A 24,628-nucleotide genomic window follows, 5' to 3' on the forward strand; every position below is an offset into this window, starting at 1 on the left:
TTCCTTCTAACAGGATTATGAATATTTCTCTTTGCTTACACTGGGTCTAGTTTAGGTGTTGGGAACATAAAAACAAGTGTTTATGTATTCTTTGGCTTTAAAATCAGATGTGTGCTCAAATCCTGGCTCCCTTCCTGCTAGCTGGGTCATTTTGTGCAGGTTACTCACTCTCACTGAGCCTCGAATTTCTCAGTGTAAAACGGAATTATAAAGACTGAGTTAAAATTTGTCAACCATTGAGCACAGCATCCCAATAAATGGAAGCCCTCATCAGCTGCGTTGTGAAACATGGTGCTGGGTATTTGTACTTCTTGTGTGTAAGGTTTTTGCCAATGGAAACTGTGGGGGAACCTGTCATCCTGAAATGCACTGGACACTGGGATCTCTTTAGAGCAAAGAAGCTCTTTTGAGAAAGGCTGGAACTTGATCAGAATTTGAATTTTCTCCAAGACAAAGGCCTATATAAGGTATTCTGTAAGGCTGCTTTTGTACCGCCAAGCAAAACCACCCCATATAATTAGGCCTCAGTGAAGCCAGATGTCCTAGGAATGGTCGAGTAAGTTTATAGTTTCAAACTGAGGACAGGGTCTCTGTCAAAACATTATCGTCACCCAAACTGTTGACATTTCTTCTAATTTGCTGAAGTAGATTATGATGAAATTGGCAGTTAGGCCTTTGACACGCAAGTAAATGAAATCACTGACTTAGCGCAGATCTTCCTTGATTTACCATGGGGTTACATCCCAATAGAGCCATTATTAGTTGAAAATATCATACTTTGAAAATGCATTTAAGACACCTAACCCACCGAACATTGTAGCCTACAATTACATGTGCTCAGAACACTTACATTAGGTTACAATTGGCAAAATCATCTGACAAAGAGCCTATTTTATAACAAAGTGTTGAATCTCTCATGTAATTTATGGAATACTGTACTGGAAGTGAAAAGCAGAACGGTTGTCTGGGTACAGATCAGTTGTAGGTGTATCAGTTGTGTACCCTTGTGATCATGTGGCTGGATTTTGCCCATTATGGCCAATTAGGGACTTACTTATTTTTTTGAAGCGTGATGTGGGTCCAAAAGAAAAGCATCTTTGGAGGCCTAGCTTTGTCCTCTGACTGTACAGTCCCTATGCAGACATCACTGGGTTCAGGGGTCTGTACCACCTTCTGCAGCCCCTCTAGGGCAGGACCAGTCTCGCTGTCTCTGTACCTCAGTCCTTAGGTCATAGAAACGATATAACAGCTTGCATGTTTTGTCTTATTTCATCCTTATACCCAATTTACAGATGAGGAAATGGAAGCCAGAATGGTTAGGTATATAATTCTGACACAACTTCAACATGTGTCTGATACCACCAAGCAATTCTCTGACACCAGCTGAATGTCCTATCAGATCCCACAGGTTAAGGGCTCAGTTCTACCATATTGCTCCCTCACCCATTTCAGATGCCAATTGCAAGTCCAGGTTATTAACTGTGCTTCTGACCTACCATAAATCGGAGGTTCCCACTACCCCCTCCTTGGGTTTTATTTATTTGCTAGGATGGCTCACAGAACTTGGGAAACATTCTATATATGAGATTATCAGTTTAATATAAAAGGGTATAACTTAGGAATAGCCAGATGGAAAGATGCATAGTGCAGGATATGGGGAAATGGTGTAGAGTTTCCATGCCTTCTGCAGTGGTGCATTCTCCCTGAATCTCCATGTGTTCACCAACCTGGAGGCTCTCTGAACACCAACTTTTTTTTTTTTTAATGTAGGCTTCATTACACAGGCACAATTGATTAAATCATTGGCCATTGGTGATTGAACTCAATCTCTAGCCCCTTTTCCTACCTGGGAGGTTGTGGGGAGTGGGTAGAAGTGAAAGTTGCAACTATTCTATCACATGGTTGGTTCCCCTGGCAACTAGCTCCCATTCTTAAGTTACCTAGGGGCTTTTTGAAAGTCACCTCATTGACAACAAAAGACAGCTTTATCCCTCTCAACACTTAGGAAATTTCAAGTGTTTTAGGAGCTTTGTGCCTGGACCAGGGATGAAGACCAAATATATATATTTCTTATCATAAATCACAATATCACAGGTAACTTGTCCAAAGTCACCTGCTTAGTAAATGGTAAATGCAGGAGAAGGACTGGAGAAGTGTGGTTTTATGCAGATCCTACATAAGCCAAAGCACTGTGCTGACTCATAGCAGTGACTGTTAAACTCATCCAAACATTATTCAGCATTGACAAATTTATAAACACATCTGGACTTGAGGAAATAAGTATAAACTTAAAGTCTTAGATTCTTAAATGTTCTTTCAGTATAAGGAAAAAAAAGATGATCTCATGGTTTCTAAAAGTAGTGATAGTTTTTCTTAGCATAGAACAAAATTCTTTCAGATGTTCTCCCTTGGCCTCTCAGATTACATAGTGTCTTCCTTCACACAGATGTGATGGTTGTGTTTCAATAATCGAATCTTGACTTACTACACACTCTCTCAGAAGAAGAGTGTCTTTCTAGATGCAAGGTGAAGGAGCTTTCTTTGAATTACTGCCATCTGCTGTTGTTATCGTATCGAACTTGGGTCTGCTCACCCACCACAAAGCAAAGCCAACTTACTGACACTGGGTTGTGGTGAAGGAAAGTACATCATTTATTGCAGGGCCCAGCAAGGAGTATTGGCAGCTCATGCTCAAAAGACTTGAACTCCTTGACGGTTTTCAGGGGAGCATTTTTAAAGGCAACATTTGGAGTGAGGGCTGCAGGATTCATGATTTTCCTCTGATTGGTTGGTGGTGAGGTAACAGGGTGGTGCTTTGGGAATCTCAGTCATCAACCTTCTGGTTCCAACCAGTCTGTGGTCTATGTGTTTGTGGTCACCATGTAATCACTATCCTCCACCTGGGGGGCGAGTGGCAGTGAGTGTCTTAGTTCCTGAAGAATAACTCAAATATATAAGATTTTTATATATATCCATTGAGGAGGAACTAGGACTCTGTTTTATTCAGTGATTTTGTCATTACTTTTTTATTTAATTGTTTTTCCTTTGTTTCTTCATTCCCTCACTTCTCTAATTAGTAACTGCTTGTGCCTGATCTTTGGAACTCAGGGAAGGCCTAGGAGACTAAAGCCTTTTTATACAAACAAGAAACAGGGGACATGGAAGGGCTTTGGTACCTGAGAGTGTCAGGGGAAACACTGACTGAAACTGCTCACCATGGCCAGGCACAAAGGTAACCATTTGCATGAGTTATTTTGTGACAGGAGGCCCTGGTAAGGAACACGAAAAACAAGCCATCACCAACCAGAAGAATTCAGGAAAGATCAAAAGGAGACACCAGTCCATATGTCCTACCAACCTCCCAGAATCCTCCTCACTGGAATCCATCTTGGCTGAGTGATATGTGTGCCACCAGGAAGGACCCTGAGTCAGAATACTTGTCCAGAGACAACCTGGAAACTAATCCCATCACTATAAAACCTGAGACTGTGAGCCATGTGGCAGAGCAGTCCTCCTGGGTTCCATTACCTTCCTGCTCTCCACCCAGGTGCCCCTTCCCAATAAAGTCTCTTGCTTTGTCAGCATGTGTGTCTCCTCAGACAATTCATTTCTGAGTGTTAGACAGGAGCCCACTTTTGGGACCTGGAAGGGGTCCCCCTTCCTGCAACAGGAGAGCCCCATAGGGTACTGTTTGGTTTTAATCCCCCCTTTTCTTTCATACTTCTTAATATTCGGGGGAACAAGTGTGGGACAAGAAAAGTAATAAAGTTTTGGATAGAGAGGTTAATCATACACTCAGCAGAGGAACTCAGTTTCAGGGGCACTTGGTTTCCATGTGAGGGTTTGAACTCCAGCTTGTTATCCTTGAAATAAACTGCTGTCTTTCCAAAGATCCACTACCCAAGGTCACTTAGATGAAGACACAGCTGCTGTTCAGGCAAAGGTTTAATAAAGGGCAGAACTCGAAGTTCTTTATAAAAGTTCTGACAACTGAAATGTGAAAAGAATATTTTGAAGAAAAAAAAGACTTAAAAAAGGACATTACATTACTGGATGTTAAAGTCTGTTTTTACAGAAAGACTTGGCCCTGGGTGGTTAGAGAGAACAGGTCCAGCATGATCTGTGACAATGAAGCCAACCATGTCCTCCTTCCCTGCGTTCTGAAGGGCAGGTTCAAACAGTTGTTAATCAGGGAAGGGAGGGGATGCAGAGACAAGGGAGGAGCAGTCAAGAAACAATACTGCAGCCTTGGGGCAGGGTCCTGTTTCTGCCTCAAGGGATACACATAACGATATCTTTACGCTCTTCTACAGAACTAAAACTCCCACCAAATGGAAGATGTTCCAGAGAGAAAGTCACAGTTCAATAACCTCAAGAACCACAGAACACAAGACCACCTGACGCCAGAAGATCTCTAGATTGAAGAAATACAGGCCCTGCACGCACACTGATCCTTATCAGCAATCATGCCCCTTGACTACAAAACTACTCACAACCACCCCACCCCACCCAGGTTGGGACACACAGTTTTTGAGGGCACAAGCCCACTCTGTCTCCCTTTGCCTGGCAAAGCAATAAAGCGATTCTTTCCTACTTCACACAAAACTCTGTCTCTGAGACTCGATTCAGCACCAGTGCACAGAGGTTGAGTTTCCAGCAACAGTCATGATGCTGAAGGCAGACTGGTTTGATGGAGATGGAATGAAACTCAAAAGCAAAGGTTGATTTCATTTCATATTTAAAATTTTCACATTTAAAAAATAGAAAGCGTGCATGCAAAACTGAATTTTTATTTTCTATCAAAAAAGTAAAATGGTCATTACAAAATCAGATGAATTTATTTAAAAATGGTTTATCAGAAGCAGAATATTTGTCACTTTTTGGGCATCCCAGCATCTACCCTTAGCCACACCTGGATTTCCTACTGGAAAGTCCCTCTCTACCAGCCATGTACAATTTTGTTGAGATTCAAAGTTTTCTGCTCTCTGCATCAGTCCTCTGATGACTTTGGACAAGCCAGTCATCTCACTAACCTAGGGGGGATGAGGGTACATGACCTTAATCTAAACTCCGCTAATAGGATTCTCTCTACCGAGGACTTTGATGTTGAGACAAAAACAGTGGAAGTTTATCATTTATTCCAGTGACGATTCTCAGATCTTACTGTCAAAACCCCATATTAGTTTGCTCAGGCTGCTATAACAAAAATACCACAGACTAGGTGATTTACACAACAGAAATGTATTTTCTCACAGTTCTGGAAGCTAGAAGTCCATGATCAAGGTGTTGGCAGGTCTGGTTTTCTCTGAGGTCTCTCTCCCAGGCTTGCAGATGGCTGCCTTCTCCTTGGGTTCTCACGTGCTCTTTCCTCTGTGAATGCATCCCTGGTGTCTCTGTGTCCTAATCTCTTCTTCTTATAAGGACACTGGTCAAATTGGATTAGACAACCTCCACCCCCCCCACCCCACCCCCCCCCCCCCCCCCGCCCCGCCAATGGCCTTATTTAACTTAATCACCTCTTTAAAGGCCAAAATACAGTCACATTCTGAGGTACTGGGGATTAGGGCTTCAACATTTGAATTTCAAATTCAGCCCATAACATCTCCCATTTCTTGTTTACTAAAAGCCAGCTTCCTCCACATTCCTTTCAATTCTGTGAGCTCCCCCTACCCTCACTGTATAGTCTTCTTATTTAAGTTACCTAAAGTCACTTTTTGTTCTTTTGCTAATGCACACCCAGTGTCGAGCAGACTGACAGACGTTACCATGGGATTATGTAAACCCTGACATGGTGGAGCAGTTTGACATAGAAAGGGTCATTCTGTAGGAACTTCTTTTTTGTTTTTTTTTGGTCTAAAATTTGTTGAATCTTGCAGTCAAAAGGTACAAACTTCGAGTTATAAGATAAATAAGCACTGGGGATGTAACGTGCAACATTAACACTGCTGTATGTTACATGTGACAGTGTGAAGAGGGTAAGTCCTAAGAGTTCTCATCACAAGGAAAAAGGTTTTTAAAAAATATTTCTTTAATTTTTTTTACTTACATGAGATGATGGATGTTCACTAAACATTGTGATAATCACTTTATGATGTATGTAAGTCAAATCATTGTGCTTAATTATCATTAAACTTCTACTGTGCTATATGTCAATTATTTCTCAGTAAAACTGGAAGAAAAAAAAACTAACGTAATTCACACACACAAAGCTGTTGAATCAAAATCTTCTCTCAGAAGCAGCTGGTAAGAGAGACGCTGATGAGGCTGGAATGATTAGGATGAGCTAATGAGATGCTGTGATGGGAATTACCGATAAAATTTTATTCTCCAGCATTTGCACTTATGAATTAATTTTGTCATTTATGTGTGTGAATGATAAAAGTTACCTTTTCAGAAACATCCACTGACATTTTACACCATTCATAATAGACACAACTCTTCCTCTGAGACAATAAGAAGGAGGAAGATGAAAAGAAAGTTTGTGAACTAGAGAGCGTCTGAGAGCAGTCACTCCACAGGACCCCATCCTCTCAGCAGAGCGAAGGTGCACCTGTGAACTCTCCTCACAGACTTCAGACACCTCACGTACTTTGATTTCATTTAAAGCTCACAACCAAACTGTGGGAGGAATGAAGGTCACCCACAGGTGCGGTGAAGGGAAATGAGGAACAACTTTGCAACAAGAGCTGGGAAATAAGGACATATCTGGAGCCATCAACTAGAGATGAGCAAATTTCCATTGCAGCACAGCTGAGGACAAAGAAAACACATGTGGGGGAGCAGCCCACTTTAAAGACATTTACCAGCAAAACTTGTGGTTTTTTAACAGGAGAAGGAACATAGATTAGAGGATTTTTTTTGGTAGGATGCCCCATTATTATGTTTTTCTCCTGATAGGACTTGAGTTAAGGGTTTTTGGGAGGAAGACCACAAAGGTAAAGTGTCATAGAGAGTACACACTATCAGCAGACGGTTTATGAATACCAATGCTGACCTTGCTCACCTGGCTGAGGTAGTCGTTGTCAGGTTTCTCCATTGCAAAGTTACTCTTTTTTTCCCTGTACAGTTCTCTTTAGAAGGATGTCACTAGGCACAGCCTGTACCTAAGGAAGGGGGAGAGGATTCTTTTCAAGGTGGAGGATTAGTAAATTAAGCACAAGGGAAATCAAGGGAGGGAGGTAAGGGGTAACATATGGAATGATGGGTGCATGTCTAATAGGACAAACCGCTGGCTGAAGAAGGGGAGCAAGAAGAAACAGGCTGACAGAATTGAGGACAGACAGCTAATTTAGCAGGAATAAATAACTGAAATAGAGTATAGACTGGCAGTCTGTTGGAGTTGGGGCATTTAAAAATGGTGTTGAGATATAAACAGAAGCCAGGTGAGGGTCCTTTTTGCTGGAGCAGAAACCCCTGTTCACACAGCATGGTGAGCAATGGCCCCAAAGAGTGTTTATACTTTACTACAAGTATTGGGCTATGAACTAACACTGTTATATTCTACCACGTAAAAGCCTATCAGGATATGAAAGAGTTTTTCACTTCCTTATGAAACAATAAGACTACAGACCACAATTTAATATCCTAGAATATTCTAAAATTCCTTGACTGAACGATGACATCAGGCTTACCAGTTTTATTTTGTTTACAGTTGATTTTACAGCCCAGCTCATCATTTATACAGTTTCCATCTGAATTCATAGACGAGAAACTTTCCTATGAGCCATCTCTTCATAAATTCACTTTAGAACCATCCCACGTTAGATTTCATATAATATCATTTGAAAAAACTAAAGTAAGACATCAAATAAATTATACCTCCCAGAGACCTTCAAGATGGCGGAAGATTAAGATGCGGAGATCACCTTCCTCCCCACAAATACACCAGAAATACATCTACACGTGGAACAACTCCTACAGAACACCTACTGAAGGCTGGCAGAAGACCTCAGACCTCCCAAAAGGCAAGAAACTCCCCACGTACCTGGGTAGGGCAAAAGAAAAAAGAAAAACAGAGACAAAAGAATAGTGACGGGACCTGCACCAGTGGGAGGGAGCTGTGAAGGAGGAAAGGTTTCCACACACTAGGAAGCCCCTTCATGGGCGGGGACTGCGGGTGGCAGAGTGGGGGGAGCTTTGCAGCCGCGGAGGAGAGCGCAGCAATAGGGGTGCGGAGGGCAAAGCAGAGAGATGCCTGCACAGAGGATCAGTGCCGACCAGCACTCACCAGCACGAGAGTCTTGTCTGCTCACCCTCCGGGACGGGCGGGGGCTGGGAGCTGAGGCTCAGGCTTTGGTTGGAGCCCAGGGAGAGGACTGGGGTTGGCGGAGGAAACACAACCTGCAGGGGTTAGTGCACCACGGCTATCCAAGAGGGAGTCCAGGGAAAAGTCTGGACCTGCCGAAGAGGCAAGAGACTTTTTCTTCCCTCTTTGTTTCCTGGTGCGTGAGGAGAGGGGATTAAGAGCGCTGCTTAAAGGAACTCCACAGACGGGCACGAGCCGCGGCTAAAAGCACGGACCCCAGAGATGAGCATGAGACGCTAAGGCTGCTGCTGCCGCCACAAAGAAGCCTGTGTGTGAGCACAGGTCACTATCCCCAACTCCCCGCCCGGGATCCTGTGCAGTCCGCCACTGCCAGAGTTCCGTGATGCAGGGACAACTTCCCCGGGAGAACACACGGCGTGCCTCAGACTGGTACAATGTAACACTGGCCTCTGCCACTTCAGGCTCACCCTGAAACCATGCCCCTCCCTCTCCCCGGCCTGAGTGAGCCAGAGCCCCCGAATCAGCGGCTCCTTTAACCCCGTCCTGTCTTGAGTGGGAACAGACGGCCTCAGGCAACATACACGCAGAGGCGGGTCCAAATCCAAAGTTGAACCCCGGGAGCTGTGAGAACAAAGAAGAGAAAGGGAAATCTCTCCCAGCAGCCTCAGGAGCAGCAGATTAAATCTCCACAATGAACATGATGTACCCTGCGTCTGTGGAATACCTGAATAGACAACGAATCATCCCAAATTGAGGCAGTGGACTTTGGGAGAAATGATATATATATTTTTTTCCTTTTTCTCTTTTTGTGAGTGTGTATGTGTATGCTTTTGTATGTGATTTTGTCTCTATAGCTTTGCTTTTACCATCTGTCCTAGGGATCTGACTGTGTGTGTGTGTGTTTTTTTTTTTTCTATAGTTTTTAGCACTTGTTGTCCTTGGTGGATTTGTTTTTTGGTTTGGTTGCTCTCTTCTTTCTTTCTTTCTTTTTTCTTTTATTACTCTTTATTATTTCCTAATTTTTAATAATTATTTTTTACTTTTTATTTTAACAACTGTCCTTTCATTCTTTCTTTCTACTCCTACTAATTATTTCTTTCCACTTTTTCTCCCTTTTATTCTGAGCCATGTGGATGAAAGGCTCTTGGTAGGAGTCAGTGCTGTGCCTCTGAGGTGGAAGAGCCAACTTCAGGACACTGGTCCACAAGAGACCTCCCAGCTCCACATAATATCAAGTGGCGAAAACCTCCCAGAGATCTCCATCTTAACACCAAGACCCAGCTTCACTCAATGACCAGCAAGCTACAGTGCTGGACACCCTATGCCAGATTACTAGCAAGACAAGAACACAGCCCCATACATTACCAGAGAGGCTGCCTAAAATCATAATAAGACCACAGACACCCCAAAACACACCACCAGATGAGGACCTGCCCACCAGAAAGACAATATCCAGCCTCATTCACCAGAACACAGGCACTAGTCCCCTCCACCAGGAAGCCTACACAACCCACTGAACCAACCTTAGCCACTGGGGACAGACACCAAAAACAACGGGAACTACAAACCACCAGCCTGCAAAAAGGAGACCCCAAACACAGTAAGATAAGCAAAATGAGAAGACAGAGAAACACAGCAGATGAAGGAGCAAGGTAAAAACCCACCAGACAAAACAAATGAAGAGGAAATAGTCTACCTGAAAACGAATTCAGAATAATGATAGTAAAGATGATCCAAAATCTTGGAAATAGAATAGACAAAATGCAAGAAACATTTAACAAGGACGTAGAAGAACTAAAGAGGAAACAAGCAATGATGAACAACACAATAAATGAAATTAAAAATACTCTAGAAGGGATCAATAGCAGAATAACTGAGGCAGAAGAACGGATAAGTGACCTGGAAGATAAAATAGTGGAAGCAGAGCAGAATAAAGAAAAAAGAATGAAAAGAACAGAGGACAGTCTCAGAGACCTCTGGGACAACATTAAATGCAACAACATTCGAAGTATAGGGGTTCCAGAAGAAGAAGAGAAAAAGAAAGGGACTGAGAAGATATTTGAAGAGATTATAGTTGAAAACTATCCTAATATGGGAAAGGAAATAGTTAATCAAGTCCAAGAAGCACAGAGAGTCCCATACAGGATAAATCCAAGGAGAAACATGCCAAGACACATGATAATCAAACTATCAAAAATTAAATACAAAAAAAACATTAAAAGCAGCAAGGGAAAAACAACAAATAACACACAAGGGAATCCTCATAAGGTTAACAGCTGATCTTTCAGCAGAAACTCTACAAGCCAGAAGGGAGTGGCAGGACATATTTTTTTTTTTTTGCGGTATGCGGGCCTCTCACTGCTGTGGCCTGTCCGTTGCGGAGCACAGGCTCCGGACGCGCAGGCTCAGCAGCCATGGCTCACAGGCCCAGCCGCTCCGTGGCACATGGGATCTTCCCAGACCGGGGCACGAACCCCTGTCCCCTGCATCGGCAGGCGGACTCCCAATCACTGCGCCACCAGGGAAGGCCAGCAGGACATATTTAAAGTGGTGAAGGAGAAAAACCTACAACCAAGATTCCTCTAATCAGTAAGGATCTCATTCAGATTTGAAGGAGAAATTAAAACCTTTACAGACAAGGAAAACCTGAGAGGGTTCAGGACCACCAAACCAGCTTTACAACAAATGCTAAAGGAACTTTTCTAGGCAAGAAACACAAGAGAAGGAAAAGACCTACAATAACAAACCCAAAACAATTAAGAAAATGGGAATAGGAACATACATATCAATAATTACCTTAAATGTAAATGGATTAAATGCTCCCACCAAAAGACACAGATTGGTTGAATGGATACAATAACAAGGCCCATATATATGCTGTCTACAAGAGACCCACTTCAGACCTAGGGACACATACAGACTGAAAGTAAGGGGATGGAAAAAGATATTCCATGCAAATGGAAACCAAAAGAAAACTGGAGTAGCAATTCTCATATTAGACAAAATAGGCTTTAAAATAAAGACTATTACAAGAGACAAAGAAGGACACTACATAATGACCAAGGGATTGATCCAAGAAGAAGATATAACAATTGTAAATATTTATGCACCCAACAGAGGAGCAACTCAATACATAAGGCAAATACTAACAGCCATAAAAGGGGAAATTGACAGTAACACAATCATAGTAGGGGACTTTAACACCCCACTTTCACCAATGGACAAATCATCCAAAATGAAAATAAATAAGGAAACACAAGCTTTAAATGATACGTTAAACAAGATGGACTTAATTGATATTTATAGGACATTCCACCAAAAAACAACAGAATACACATTCTTCTCAAGTGCTTATGGAATATTCTCCAGGATAGATCATATCTTGGGTCACAAATCAAGACTTGGTAAATTTAAGAAAATTGAAATCGTATCAAGTATCTTTTCTGACCACAACGCTATGAGTCTAGATATCAATTACAAGAAAAGATATGTAAAAAATACAAACACATGGAGGCTAAACAATACACTACTTAATAACAAAGTGATCACTGAAGAAATCAAAGAGAGGAAATCAAAAAATACCTAGAAACAAATGACAATGGAGACACAACGACCCAAAACCTATGGGATGCAGAAAAAGCAGTTCTAAGAGGGAAGTTTATAGCAATAAAAGCCCACCTTAAGAAACAGGAAACATCTCGAATAAACAACCTAACCTTGAACCTAAAGCAACTAGAGAAAGAAGAGCAAAAAAAACCCAAAGTTAGCAGAAGGAAAGAAATCATAAAGATCGGATGAGAAATAAATGAAAAAGAAATGAAGGAAACGATTGCAAAGATCAATAAAACTAAAAGGTTGTTCTTTGAGAAGATAAACAAAATTGAAAAACCATCAGCCAGATTCATCAAGAAAAAAAGAGAGAAGACTCAAATCAATAGAATTAGAAATGAAAGAGGAGAAGTAACAACTGACACTGCAGAAATACAGAAGATCACGAGAGATTACTACAAGCAACTCTATGCCAATAAGATGGACAACCTGGAAGAAATGGACAAATTTTTAGAAATGCACAACCTGCCAAGACTGAATCAGGAAGAAATAGAAAATATGAACAGACCAATCACAAGCACTGAAATTGAAACTGTGATTCAAAATCTTCCAAAAAACAAAAGCCCAGGACCAGATGGCTTCACAGGCGAATCTATCAAACATTTAGAGAAGAGCTAACACCTATCCTTCTCAAACTCTTCCAAAATATAGCAGAAGGAAGAACACTCCCAAATTCATTCTATGAGGCCACCATAACCTTGATACCAAAACCAGACAAGGATGTCAAAAAGAAAGAAAACTACAAGCCAATATCACTGGTGAACATACATGCAAAAATCCTCAACAAAATACTAGCAAACAGAATCCAACAACACATTAAAAGGATCATACAGCATAATCAAGTGGGATTTATTCCAGGAATGCAAGGATTCTTAAAAATATGCAAATCAATCAACGTGATACACCATATTAACAAATTGAAGGAGAAAAACCATATGATTATCTCAATAGATGCAGAGAAAGCTTTTGACAAAATTCAACACCCATTTATGATAAAAACACTGCAGAAAGTAGGCATAGAGGGAACATTCCTCAACATAATAAAGGCCATATATGACAAGCCCACAGCCAACATCATCCTCAATGGGGAAAAACTGAAAGCATTTCCACTAAGATCAGGAACAAGACAAGGTTGCCCACTCTCACCACTCTTATTCAACATAGTTTTGGAAGTTTTAGCTACAGCAATCAGAGAAGAAAAGGAAATAAAAGGAATCCAAATCGGAAAAGAAGAAGTAAAGCTGTCACTGTTTGCAGATGACATGATATTATACATAGAGAATCCTAAAGATGCTACCAGAAAACTAGTAGAGCTAATCAATGAATTTGGTAAAATAGCAGGATACAAAATTAATGCACAGAAATCTCTTGCATTCCTATACACTAATGATGAAAAATCTGGAAGTGAAATTAAGAAACACTCCCATTTACCATTGCAACAAAAAGAATAAAATACCTAGGAATAAACCTACCTAAGGAGAAAAAATACCTGTATGCATAAAATTATAAGACACTGTTGAAATAAATTAAAATTGATACAAATAGATGGAGAGATATATCATGTTCTTGGATTGGAAGAATCAACATTGTGAAAATGACTCGACTACCCAAAGCAATCTACAGATTCAATGCAATCCCTATCAAACTACCACTGGCATTTTTCACAGAACTAGAACAAAAATTTTCACAATTTGTATCAAAACACAAAAGACCCCGAATAGCCAAAGCAATCTTGAGAAAGAAAAACGGAGCTGGAAGAATCAGGCTGCCTGACTTCAGACTATACAACAAAGCTACAGTAATCAAGACAGTATGGTACTGGCACAAAAACAGAAATATAGATCAATGGAACAGGATAGAAAGTCCAGAGGTAAGCCCACACACATATCGTCACCTTATCTTTAATAAAGCAGGCAGGAATATACAGTGGAGACAGGACAGCCTCTTCAATAAGTGGTGCTGGGTAAACTGGACAGTTACATGTAAAAGTATGAGATTAGAACTCTCCCTAAAAATAAGGTGAAAATGGATGAAAGACCTAAATGTAAGGCCAGAATCTATCAAACTCTTAGAGGAAAACATAGAACACTCTGTGACATAAATCACAGCAAGGTCCTTTTTGACCCACCTCCTAGAGAAATGGAAATAAAAACAAAAATAAACAAATGGGACCTAATGAAACTTCAAAGCTTTTGCACAGCAAAGGAATCCATAAACAATACCAAAAGACAACCCTAAGAATGGGAGAAAATATTTGCAAATGAAGCAACTGACAAAGGATTAAACTCCAAAATTTATAAGCAGCTCATGCAGCTGAATATCAAAAAAACGAACAACCCAACCCAATAATGGGTGGAAGATCTAAATACACATTTCTCCGAAGAAGTTATACAGATTCCAACAAACACATGAAAGGATGCTCAACATCGCTAATCATTAGAGAAAATGCAAATCAAAACGACAATGTGGTGTCACCTCACACCAGTCACCACAGCCATCATCAAAAAATCTACAAACAATAAATCCGGAGAGGGCGTGGAGAAAAGGGAACACTCTTGCACTTCTTTTGGAAATGTAAATTGATAGAGCCACTATGGAGAACAGTATGGAGGTTCCTTAAAAAAACTACAAATAGAACTTCCATATGACCCAGCAATCCCACTACTGGGCATATACTCTGAGAAAACCATAATTCAAAAAGAGTCATGTACCAAAATGTTCATTGCATCTCTATTTACAATAGCCAGGACATGGAAGCAACCTAAGTGTCCATCACCGGATGAATGGATAAAGAAGATGTGGCACATATATACAATGGAATATTACTCAGCCATAAAAAGAAATGAAATTGAGTTATTTGTAGTGAGGTGGATGGACCTAGAGTCTGTCATACAGAGTGAAGTAAGTCAGAAAGAGAAAGACAAATACCATATGTTAACACATATATATGGAACCTAGGGGGGGGAAAATGTCATGAAGAACCTAGGGGTAAGACTGGAATAAAGACACAGACCTACTAGAGAATGGACTTGAGGATCTGGGGAGGGGGAAGGGTAAACTGTGACAAAGTGAGAGAGTGGCGTGGACATATATACCCTACCAAACTTTAAATAGATAGCTAGTGGGAAGCAGCCACAGAGCACAGGGAGATCAGCTCGGTGCTTTGTGACAACCTAGAGGGGTGGGATAGGGAGGGGAGGGAGGCTCAAGAGGGAAGAGATATGGGGATATATGTATACATATAGCTAGTTCACTTTGTTATACAGCAGAAACTAAAGCAACATTGTAAAGCCATTATACTCCAATAAAGATGTAAAAATTAAAAAATGTATGTAGCTCATAGGATTAAATGGATTAATTCAAGTAAAGTTCTTAGCACAGTTCCTGGGCCAATAGACATTAGCAGGAGCCAGATCTTATAGGCCATGATGAGGGCTTAAGATTGTATGAGAGACAGTTCTAGTGGTAGTATGGAGAATCAAGTAGAAGACAGGCAAGAAGCAGGGATATTAGCTAGAGAGCTTTCGCAAATATTTGGTCAAGAACTTGTGATAGAGCGTGGACCTGGTTAACGGAGTTTGAGGTAGTTCAACTTTGGAGGAAACTAGAGCAGTGTTCATGGAGGGAAAATATTTAAGCTGAGCCTTGTAGGAAGATATTTCCAAGGGAACCTTGGAAAAAAGCACAGATGACGTGTCTTGAGCAGTGAATAGTCAATGTGGTAATGGAACAAGAAATGGAAGAGGAAGTTGAAAGACTGAGACCAGAAAGATGAGTACTTTCAGAGCCTTACTTAACCTGCTTATTTGATGCATAAAAGAGCAGTGAGAGAAATTAATAGAACAGAAAGACATGGCTATGTCTTAGGAGTGACAGAGGAAGACCAATCAGATAAGAGGATCAAAGAAAAAGGGGTTACCAACCATGTAAATATTTTGGTAGGATGAAGATTAATGCCACTGATAACTTGAGGCAGATTCAAATTGTAGCGGCTGAAGACAGATTGCAAGCAACTAAGCAGGTGGGGAAAACTACAAGTCTTCATTTCACTACAGGCTCTTGGATTTCAGCAGATAAAGGTAAAGAACTTTAGCTTGAAAAAAGTACTAGGAGTCTAGGAGGGAGTGGAAGTGGCGGAGGCTGACAAAGGGAAAACCAGAACATGACTATAGGAGAATGCTTGAAGATTAAGATGCAGGGCAAGAGAAAAAGAAAAAAAAAAACCTCTGGAGCTCTGTACCAGAGAATGAACATAAAGTACAGTGTGATCCAAGACAATGATGGAAACCATGCTTTGTGAAAAGGCTATCAAGCTTCAATATATGTTTTTGCCATGGCAATTTTAGAGACTCATGTTTTTATATAAACACCACACTAAAGAAGGAATATCAGGGCTTCCCTGGTGGCGCAGTGGTTGCGAGTCCGCCTGCCGATGCAGGGGACACGGGTTCGTGCCCCGGTCCGGGAGGATCCCACATGCCGCGGAGCGGCTGGGCCCGTGAGCCATGGCCGCTGCCCCTGCGCGTCCGGAGCCTGTGCTCCGCAACGGGAGAGGCCACAGCAGTGAGAGGCCCGCGTACTGCAAAAAAAAAAAAAAGAAGGAATATCACAAGTGACTTCATGAATCATCAGAATGAGAATTTGCTCTTGAATGTGAGCACTTTACTGAATATAAAATCCTCTAGATAAAGTTTCACTTTTGTAGCAAGGTCTCCTTGATTATAAGCTCACTTATAGAAATTAAATCATTTCACATTATTTTACCTTTTTATTTTCTAAAAATGTGTTAGGTAACATGAAGAAAATATGTGAATTTTGGGGTTACCTAAAGTCTTAAATTTCTTTGAGTAAATAGGAAATAGACTCTGGAAGTACCTATAATGAATACCTGTTATATGGCTGCCCAGTATCTATTTTTCTTCCTTCTTGGAGTAATAGCCTGAATTTCTTTTCAGTACCTACCCAGTCCCTCCATTCTCACTGTTGTGATTTACATGGAAAATGGGCCTCACCTGCCCCAGAGAAAGGCCCTGATTCAGAGGCAATCTGAATGTTTTGGAATTGGCACGATTACCTAATTTGGTCCAATCAGTGACTCTTAAATACTTTTGCTGAATATATGATATAGATTCTCTTTGTTTCACAAAAAGGATTCATGTAATTCTTAGAGTTTCTCAAAGTCAGTTTAGGATTATGAACGGGGGTGTGGGGGGAGGGAGTAAGTTTGTCCAAAAACAGTCAACACCAGGGAAGTGACAGTTAAAAACTGAAAATAACTAGGTTCTAAGTCACATTATGTGAGCTTCTAGTCTCACTCCTAGCAATATGTATCTCTGTAGTTTCAAAGGAAGTTAATTGGTTCACTCTATGTAAGCCATTCTCAGTTGGGTTTTTCTATTACTTGCTGTACTTGAAAGCTTCCTAGGTGACAGAATCTGTGATCTAGACACTAAAGCCTATGTGTCACTTTTCCATCAGCTGTCAGGATGTTAGTGAACTCGTCTATGGAAATAGATGTCATTTTTATGAAAAGTGAGCATTTTGGGACCCTTATGTATGTTGTATAAGTTCTTTAAAATGTTTAGTTTTACAGAGAAGCTTTTTTTTATAATAAAGATATTCAACTCACCATGAAAAGCATAAGAGACTTAGAAAAATAAATAAAATCTGCTTATAGCTGAAGGCCCAACTACACAAAAGTTGGATTTGAAGGTTGTCCCTTATCTATTTTCTGACAGCAAATATTGCAGGATCGTTTGCTTATATTAATGTAAGTTTCAATATATGTTAATTATGAATAGAACAAGCCTAGAAAGTGATAAAACCAATTCACACTCAACTTGTCAAAAGAAATAGTAATAAGCTTCTTCCCTTAAGTGAAGCATGTTAACCTCTTCTCCACCCAGGTTCTAAAGTAATTCATAAGTAGACAAGAGGTATGTGGAACATGATATATTATCTTTATTACTAATAACCCTCAATCTCTAATTTCAACCTTATATCTGTGTAAAAGAGGGCTTCCTTACACTGAGCCCCATAATGATACAGACATACGCATCCAGCCGCAGACAGCACCGGACCCAGACTATTTTGCCGCCTGCCCTTGTAAGACTTATGGAGAAATTGGGCCCAACGCATGCTTTCTGTGAGCAGCTTATTCCCAAAGAGGGGGGAGAAAGTGCTAGTTATGCTCACTTCTTTGTCCCAAACTCAAGCAAGTCATCACACCTCTACCAATCTAGGTCCAACCAGGAGACAGAACACGGTAAATTTAACCAGAATTGTTAAGCTATAATAGAGTGAAATAAATACAATTACCCCTCTGTATCCACGGGTTCTGCACCCCGGATTCAACCAGCTGTAAACTGAATTGAAGTAGATTGAATCTTCGGATGCAGAATCCTCCAATGTGGAGCCCCGGGGTACTGAGGGCAGACTGTACTACTCCATTTTATATAAGAGACTTCAGCAATCGCAGGGGACTGGGGGTGCAGGGGGAGCCTTAGAACCAATTCTTTGCTCATGCTGAGAGATGACTGCGTGTTGAGAACTCTTAACAGTACCCTAGGGCAGAGGGAGAGTACCCAAGGAAAGGCAAGCTTGGAAGAGGATCCCCCGCTGGCATTCATACCTCTGATGGAATAAAATTTAAAGGCAGGACAAAAAAAGTTAAACACAGAATTCTGTTTGGACCTTCTCCCTCCCTAATGTCCAGTGTGCATCTGCATTACACATTAAGCAGAGGTCCTCACATCTTCACGATCTAAAACAGAGAGAGATGATAAGTATTTTAGCTACTCAAAATTTGAAAGAGATACTCCTTACGTATCTCCTTGCTGTAGATCAGAGAGAGCGCGAAGGCGGAGCAGGTCTCGTTTCTTCAAGATTTCTTCAAATAGCTTTATGAATGTGCATTTGAAATCAAAAAGTTATATGTGATAATGGAAGTCTGACAGATCAGCACTCAAAATTTGCATGTGGAGAATATAAGCAGAGTGTTGGTAGTACTAGTTCAGCTTCTGTTAATCATTTTGATGATTTATATCCACCTACAGGGAGCTCATGTATTGCTTCATCTCTTCAGAGTCTTCCACCAGGGACAAAAGTAGACAGTTTAACTCTCTTGCAATGTGGAGAGAATACATCTCCAGTTTTGGATGCTGTGCTGAAGAGTAAAAGCTCAGAGTTTTTAAAGCATGCAGAGAAAGAAATAATAGAAGTAGCTAGTGGCCTTCCTGATTCAGGAAGAGGATTTTCTTCCTGGGAAAACAGGCATAATAATGGACTATCTGGGAAATGTGTGCAAGAGGCTCAAGAAGAAGGGAATTCCATACTGCCTGATAGAAGAGGAAGACCAGAAATCTCTTTAGATGAAGAAGGTAGAAGAGGACATACACATACTTCTGATGACTCAGAACTTGTATTTTCTTCTTGTGATTTGAATTTAATCATGGAGGACAGTGATGGTGTAACATATACCTTAAAATGTGACAATAGTGGTCATGCCTCAGAGATTGTATCCACTGTCCATGAAGATTATTCTGGTTCTTCCGAAAGTTCAAGTGATGAAAGTGATTCAGAAGATACAGATTCTGATGATAGCAGTATTCCAAGAAACCGTCTTCAGTCTGTTGTGGTTGTGCCAAAGAATTCTACTTTGCCCATGGAAGAAACAAGTCCTTGTTCTTCTCGGAGCAGTCAAAGTTGCAGACACTATTCTGACCACTGGGAAGATGAGCGATTGGAGCCAAGGAGGCATTCATATGAGGAAAAATTTGAGAGTATAGCAAGTAAAGCCTGTCCTCAAACCGAGAAGTTCTTCTTTCATAAAGCAACAGAAGAATTCAGAAATCTCTTTTATACAGCCCAGACAAAAACAGATAATCACCTGTCTGAAACTGCTCATCCTCAGAGTGCTGGGGTTGATAGTACAAGTCATACAGACATAAAATCTGACCCTCTAGGTCATCCAAATTCTGAGGAAGCAGTGAAGGCCAAAATAACTTCTAAGCAGCAAGAAGAGCTGCCAGTTTATTCTTCTGATGATTTTGAAGATGTCTCAAGTAAGTCTCGGCAACAGACCACTTTCCCTAACAGGCCAGATAGTAGACTGGGTAAAACAGAGTCAAATTTTTCTTCTTGTGAGATCTCCCAAGTGGATGGTTTCCGTTCATCATCAGAAGAGCTCAGAAATCTAGGGTGGGACTTCTCTCAACAAAAGCCTACTACCACATATCAGCAACCTGACAGCAGCTATGGAGCCTGTGGTGGACACAAGTATCAGCAAAGTGCAGAACAATATAGTGGGACATGTAAATACTGGCAAGGCAATGGCTACTGGGATCCAAGATCAGCAGGTAGACTGCCTGGAACTGGGGTTGTGTATGATCGAATTCAAGGGCAGGTACCAACTACATGATTCCTTAACAGATGACCATGAAGAGGAGGAGAATTGGGATCAACGTGGAGGATCTCACTTTTCAGGCCAGTCCAATAATTTTTTTCTGTCCCTTCAGAAGGAAAAGGGGTCAGTGCAAGCACCTGAAATAAGCAGCAATTCCATTAAGGACTCTTTAGCTGTGAATGAGGAGAAAGATCTTTTGAAAAACTTAGAAAAAAATGATATGAAAGATAAAGGGCCTCTTTAAAAAAGGAGACAGGAATTGGAGAGTGATTCTGAAAGTGATGGTGAGCTTCAGGACAGAAAGAAAGTTAGAGTGGAGGTAGAGCAGGGAGAGACAGCAGTGCCTCTAAGCTCAGCATTGGTTGGGTCTTCGTGTGTCATGGAGGACTTCAGGGACCCAGAGCGGTAGAAGGAATGTGCCAAACAAGGGAAGATGCCTTGTTACCTTGATCTGATTGAAGAAAATGTTTATTTAACAGAAAGAAAGAAGAATAAATCCCATCAGGATATTAAGCGAATGCAGTGTGAGTGTACACCTCTTTCTAAAGATGAAAGAGCTCAAGGTGAAATAGCATGTGGGGAAGACTGTCTTAATCGTCTCCTCATGATTGAATGTTCTTCTCGTTGTCCAAATGGGAATTATTGTTCCAATAGACGGTTTCAAAGAAAACAGCATGCAGATGTGGAAGTCATATTCACAGAAAAGAAAGGCTGGGGCTTGAGAGCTGCTAAAGACCTTCCTTCAAACACATTTGTCCTGGAATATTGTGGAGAGGTACTTGATCATAAAGAGTTTAAAGCCCAGGTAAAGGAGTATGCACGAAACAAAAACATCCCCTACTATTTCATGGCCCTGAAGAATGATGAGATAATAGATGCCACTCAGAAAGGAAATTGCTCCAGGTTCATGAATCACAGCTGTGAACCAAACTGTGAGACTCAAAAATGGACTGTGAACGGACAACTGCGAGTTGGGATTTTTACCACCAAACTGGTTCCTTCAGGCTCAGAGTTAACATTTGACTATCAGTTCCAAAGATATGGGAAGGAAGGACAGAAATGTTTCTGTGGGTCGGCTAATTGCCGGGGTTACCTGGGAGGAGAGAACAGAGTCAGCCTCAGAGCAGCAGGAGGGAAAATGAAGAAAGAACGATCTCGGAAGAAGGATTCGGTGGATGGAGAGCTAGAAGCTCTGTTGGAGAATGGTGAGTGTCTCTGATAAAAACCAGGTGCTCAGCTTATCCTGGCTAATGGTTAGAATTGAAACTTTGGAAAAGAAACTTACCTGTCTCAAGCTCATACAGAACACACATTCACAGTCTTGCCTGAAGTCCTTTCTGGAACGTCATGGGCTGCCTTTGTTGTGGATCTGGATGGCAGAACTACATGATGGCCATGAAAGTAACCAGAAGCTTCAGGAAGAGATTATAAAGACTTTGGAACGTTTACCCATTCCTACTAAAAATATGTTGGAGGAAAGCAAAGTACTTCCTATTATTCAATGTTGGTCTCAAACCAAGACTGCTGTCCCTCAGCTGAGCGAAGGAGATGGGTATTCTAGCAAGAATGCATTACGTGCTTACACACTGCTCAACACACCTGATCCTTCCACCAAGCTGAGCATAGAAGCTGACACAGACACCCCCAAGGAGCTAATGTTTCGCAGACTTAAAATTATAAGTGAAAATGGCATGGACAGTGTGATCTCTGATGCTACCAGTGAGCTAGAAGGCAAAGATGGCAAAGAGGACCTTGACCAGTTAGAAAACGTCCCTCTAGAAGAAGAGGAAGAGTCACAGTCACAACAGCTACTCACACAACAGCTGCCTGAATCTAAAGTTGATAGTGAAATTGCTGTGGAGGCCATTAAGGTACCCACATCTGAACCAGAGGCTGACACTGAAATAGAGCTTAAAAAGAGCAATGGCACAAAACTAGACGAACCTATTGCTGAGGAAACACCATCCCAAGATGAAGAGGAGGGTGTATCTGATGTGGAGAGTGAGAGGAGCCAGGAATAGCCACATAAAACAGTAGATATAAGTGATTTGGCCACCAAGCTCCTGGACAGTTGGAAAGACCTAAAGGAGGTATATCGAATTCCAAAGAAAAGGTAAACTGAAAAGGAGAGCACAATAAATGAACAAGGAAGGGATGCTGTTGGCTTCAGAGATCAAACAGTTGCCCCAAAGACTCCTGACAGGTCAAGAGAAAGAGACCCAGACAAACAAACTCAAAATAAAGAGAAAAGGAAATGAAGGGGCTCCCTCTCACCACCTTCTTCTGCCTATGAGTGGGGAACAAAAAGGCCAGGTGGCAGATATGATACACCAACTTCTAAAAAGAAAGTACGAATTAAAGATCACAATCAACTTTCTACAGAGGAGTGCCGAAAGTTGTTTGAGCAGGAGGTAGCTCAGCGGGAGGCTCAAAAACAACAGCAGCAGATGCAGAACCTGGGAATGACGTCTCCACTGTCCTATGACTCTCTTGGCTACCATGCCCCTCATCACCCCTTTGCTGGCTACCCACCAGGTTACCCCATGCAGGCCTATGTGGATCCCAGCAATCCTAATGCTGGAAAGGTGCTCCTCCCCACACCCAGCATGGATCCTGTGTGTTCTCCTTCTCCTTATGATTATTCTCAGCCCTTGGTGGGACATTCTACAGAACCCCTTGCTGCCCCTCCACCTGTGCCAGTGGTCCCACATGTGGCAGCCCCTGTGGAAGTTTCCAGTTCACAGTATGTGGCCCAAAGTGATGGTGTGGTACACCAAGACTCCAGTGTCACCGCCCTGCCAGTGCCAGCCCCAGGCCCAGTCCAGGGACAGAATTATGGTGTTTGGGATTCAAACCAACAGTCTGTGAGTGTACAGCAGCAGTACTCTCCTGCACAGTCTCAAGCAACCATATATTATCAAGGACAGGCTGCTCCAACTCTCTATGGTGTGACGTCACCCTATTCACAGACAACTCCACCAATTGTACAGAGTTATGCCCAGCCAAGTCTTCAGTACATCCAGGGACAACAGATTTTCACAGCTCACCCACAAGGAGTGGTGGTATAGCCAGCCACAGCCGTGACTACAATAGTTGCACCAGGGCAGCCTCAGCCCTTACAGCCACCTGAAATGGTTGTGACAAATAACCTCTTGGATTTACCACCCCCATCTCCTCCCAAACCAAAAACCATTGTCTTACCTCCCAACTGGAAGACAGCCCAAGACCCAGAAGGGAAGATTTACTACTACCATGTGATCACAAGGCAGACTCAGTGGGATCCTCCTACTTGGGAAAGCCCAGGAGATGATGCCAGCCTTGAGCATGAAGCTGAGATGGACCTGGGAACCCCAACATATGATGAAAATCCCATGAAGACCTCAAAAAAGCCTAAGACAGCAGAAGCAGACGCCTCCAGTGAGCTGGCTAAGGAAAGCAAAGAAGTATTCAGAAAAGAGATGTCCCAGTTCATTGCCCAGTGCCTGAACCCTTACTGGAAAACTGACTGCAAAGTGGGAAGAATTACCACAACTGAAGATTTCAAACACCTAGCTCGCAGGCTGACTCACGGCGTTATGAATAAGGAGCTGAAGTACTAGAACCCCGAGGACCTGGAGTGCAATGAGAATGTGAGACACAAAACCAAGGAGTACATTAAGAAGTACATGCAGAAGTTTGGGGCTGTTTACAAACCCAAACGGGACACTGAATTAGAGTGACCTTCAGGGCCAGTGTGGGAGGACGGGCAAGCTGGTAGGAGAGACTCTGGGGAGAAGAAATCCCGTGGGCCCTCTCTCCCCACCCCATTGTCAGGGCTGTGCTACTGATGGCATATCACCCTGGGGAATTCAAACCTGCAGAATGAGCTCACATAAATGAGCTCCATCTACAGCAAGTGGTCCCTGGTTGTGAGCTGTTGGTAGAGGCCATCTGAGGCAAGGGTTTAGGCCCTTGAGACCTTACCTTCTGAGACCCCGGCCAGGCCTGACCCCACTCTCAAGGCTGTGTCTCCTCCTTGGCGGTGCTGTCAGCACACAGACTCATGTGCATCCACACCCACGACCCCTTACCCTGACGATCGGTATTATATTTTAATGTATATGTGAATATATTGAAAATAATTTGTCTTTCCTGGTTTTTGGCTTTTGTTTTGCTTTTAAGCCTCTGCATGCTAGGATCACAGAAGACTTTGTAAGGATGGTTTAAGTTCTCCTGCAAGGTTTAATGTGTTATCATGTAAATATTCCAGAGCAGCCTGCCTTGTGGTTTCGGCCAGCCTTGTGCTATGTAGATAAGATTGATTTACTGCTTAAAATCACTTTACTTGGGCTTCCCTGGTGGCACAGTGG

The 24,628-nt window shown here is 41.9% G+C and overlaps 1 pseudogene; it reads left to right on the forward strand.

Annotated features, from left to right (window-relative positions):
- The first annotated feature begins 17,361 nt into the window (after positions 1-17,361).
- Positions 17,362-23,998, forward strand: LOC136131421 (histone-lysine N-methyltransferase SETD2 pseudogene; annotated as a pseudogene).
- The last annotated feature ends 630 nt before the right edge of the window (positions 23,999-24,628 follow it).

This window comes from Phocoena phocoena, chromosome 11, assembly GCF_963924675.1.
Source record: "Phocoena phocoena chromosome 11, mPhoPho1.1, whole genome shotgun sequence".
Lineage (NCBI taxonomy): Eukaryota > Metazoa > Chordata > Mammalia > Artiodactyla > Phocoenidae > Phocoena > Phocoena phocoena.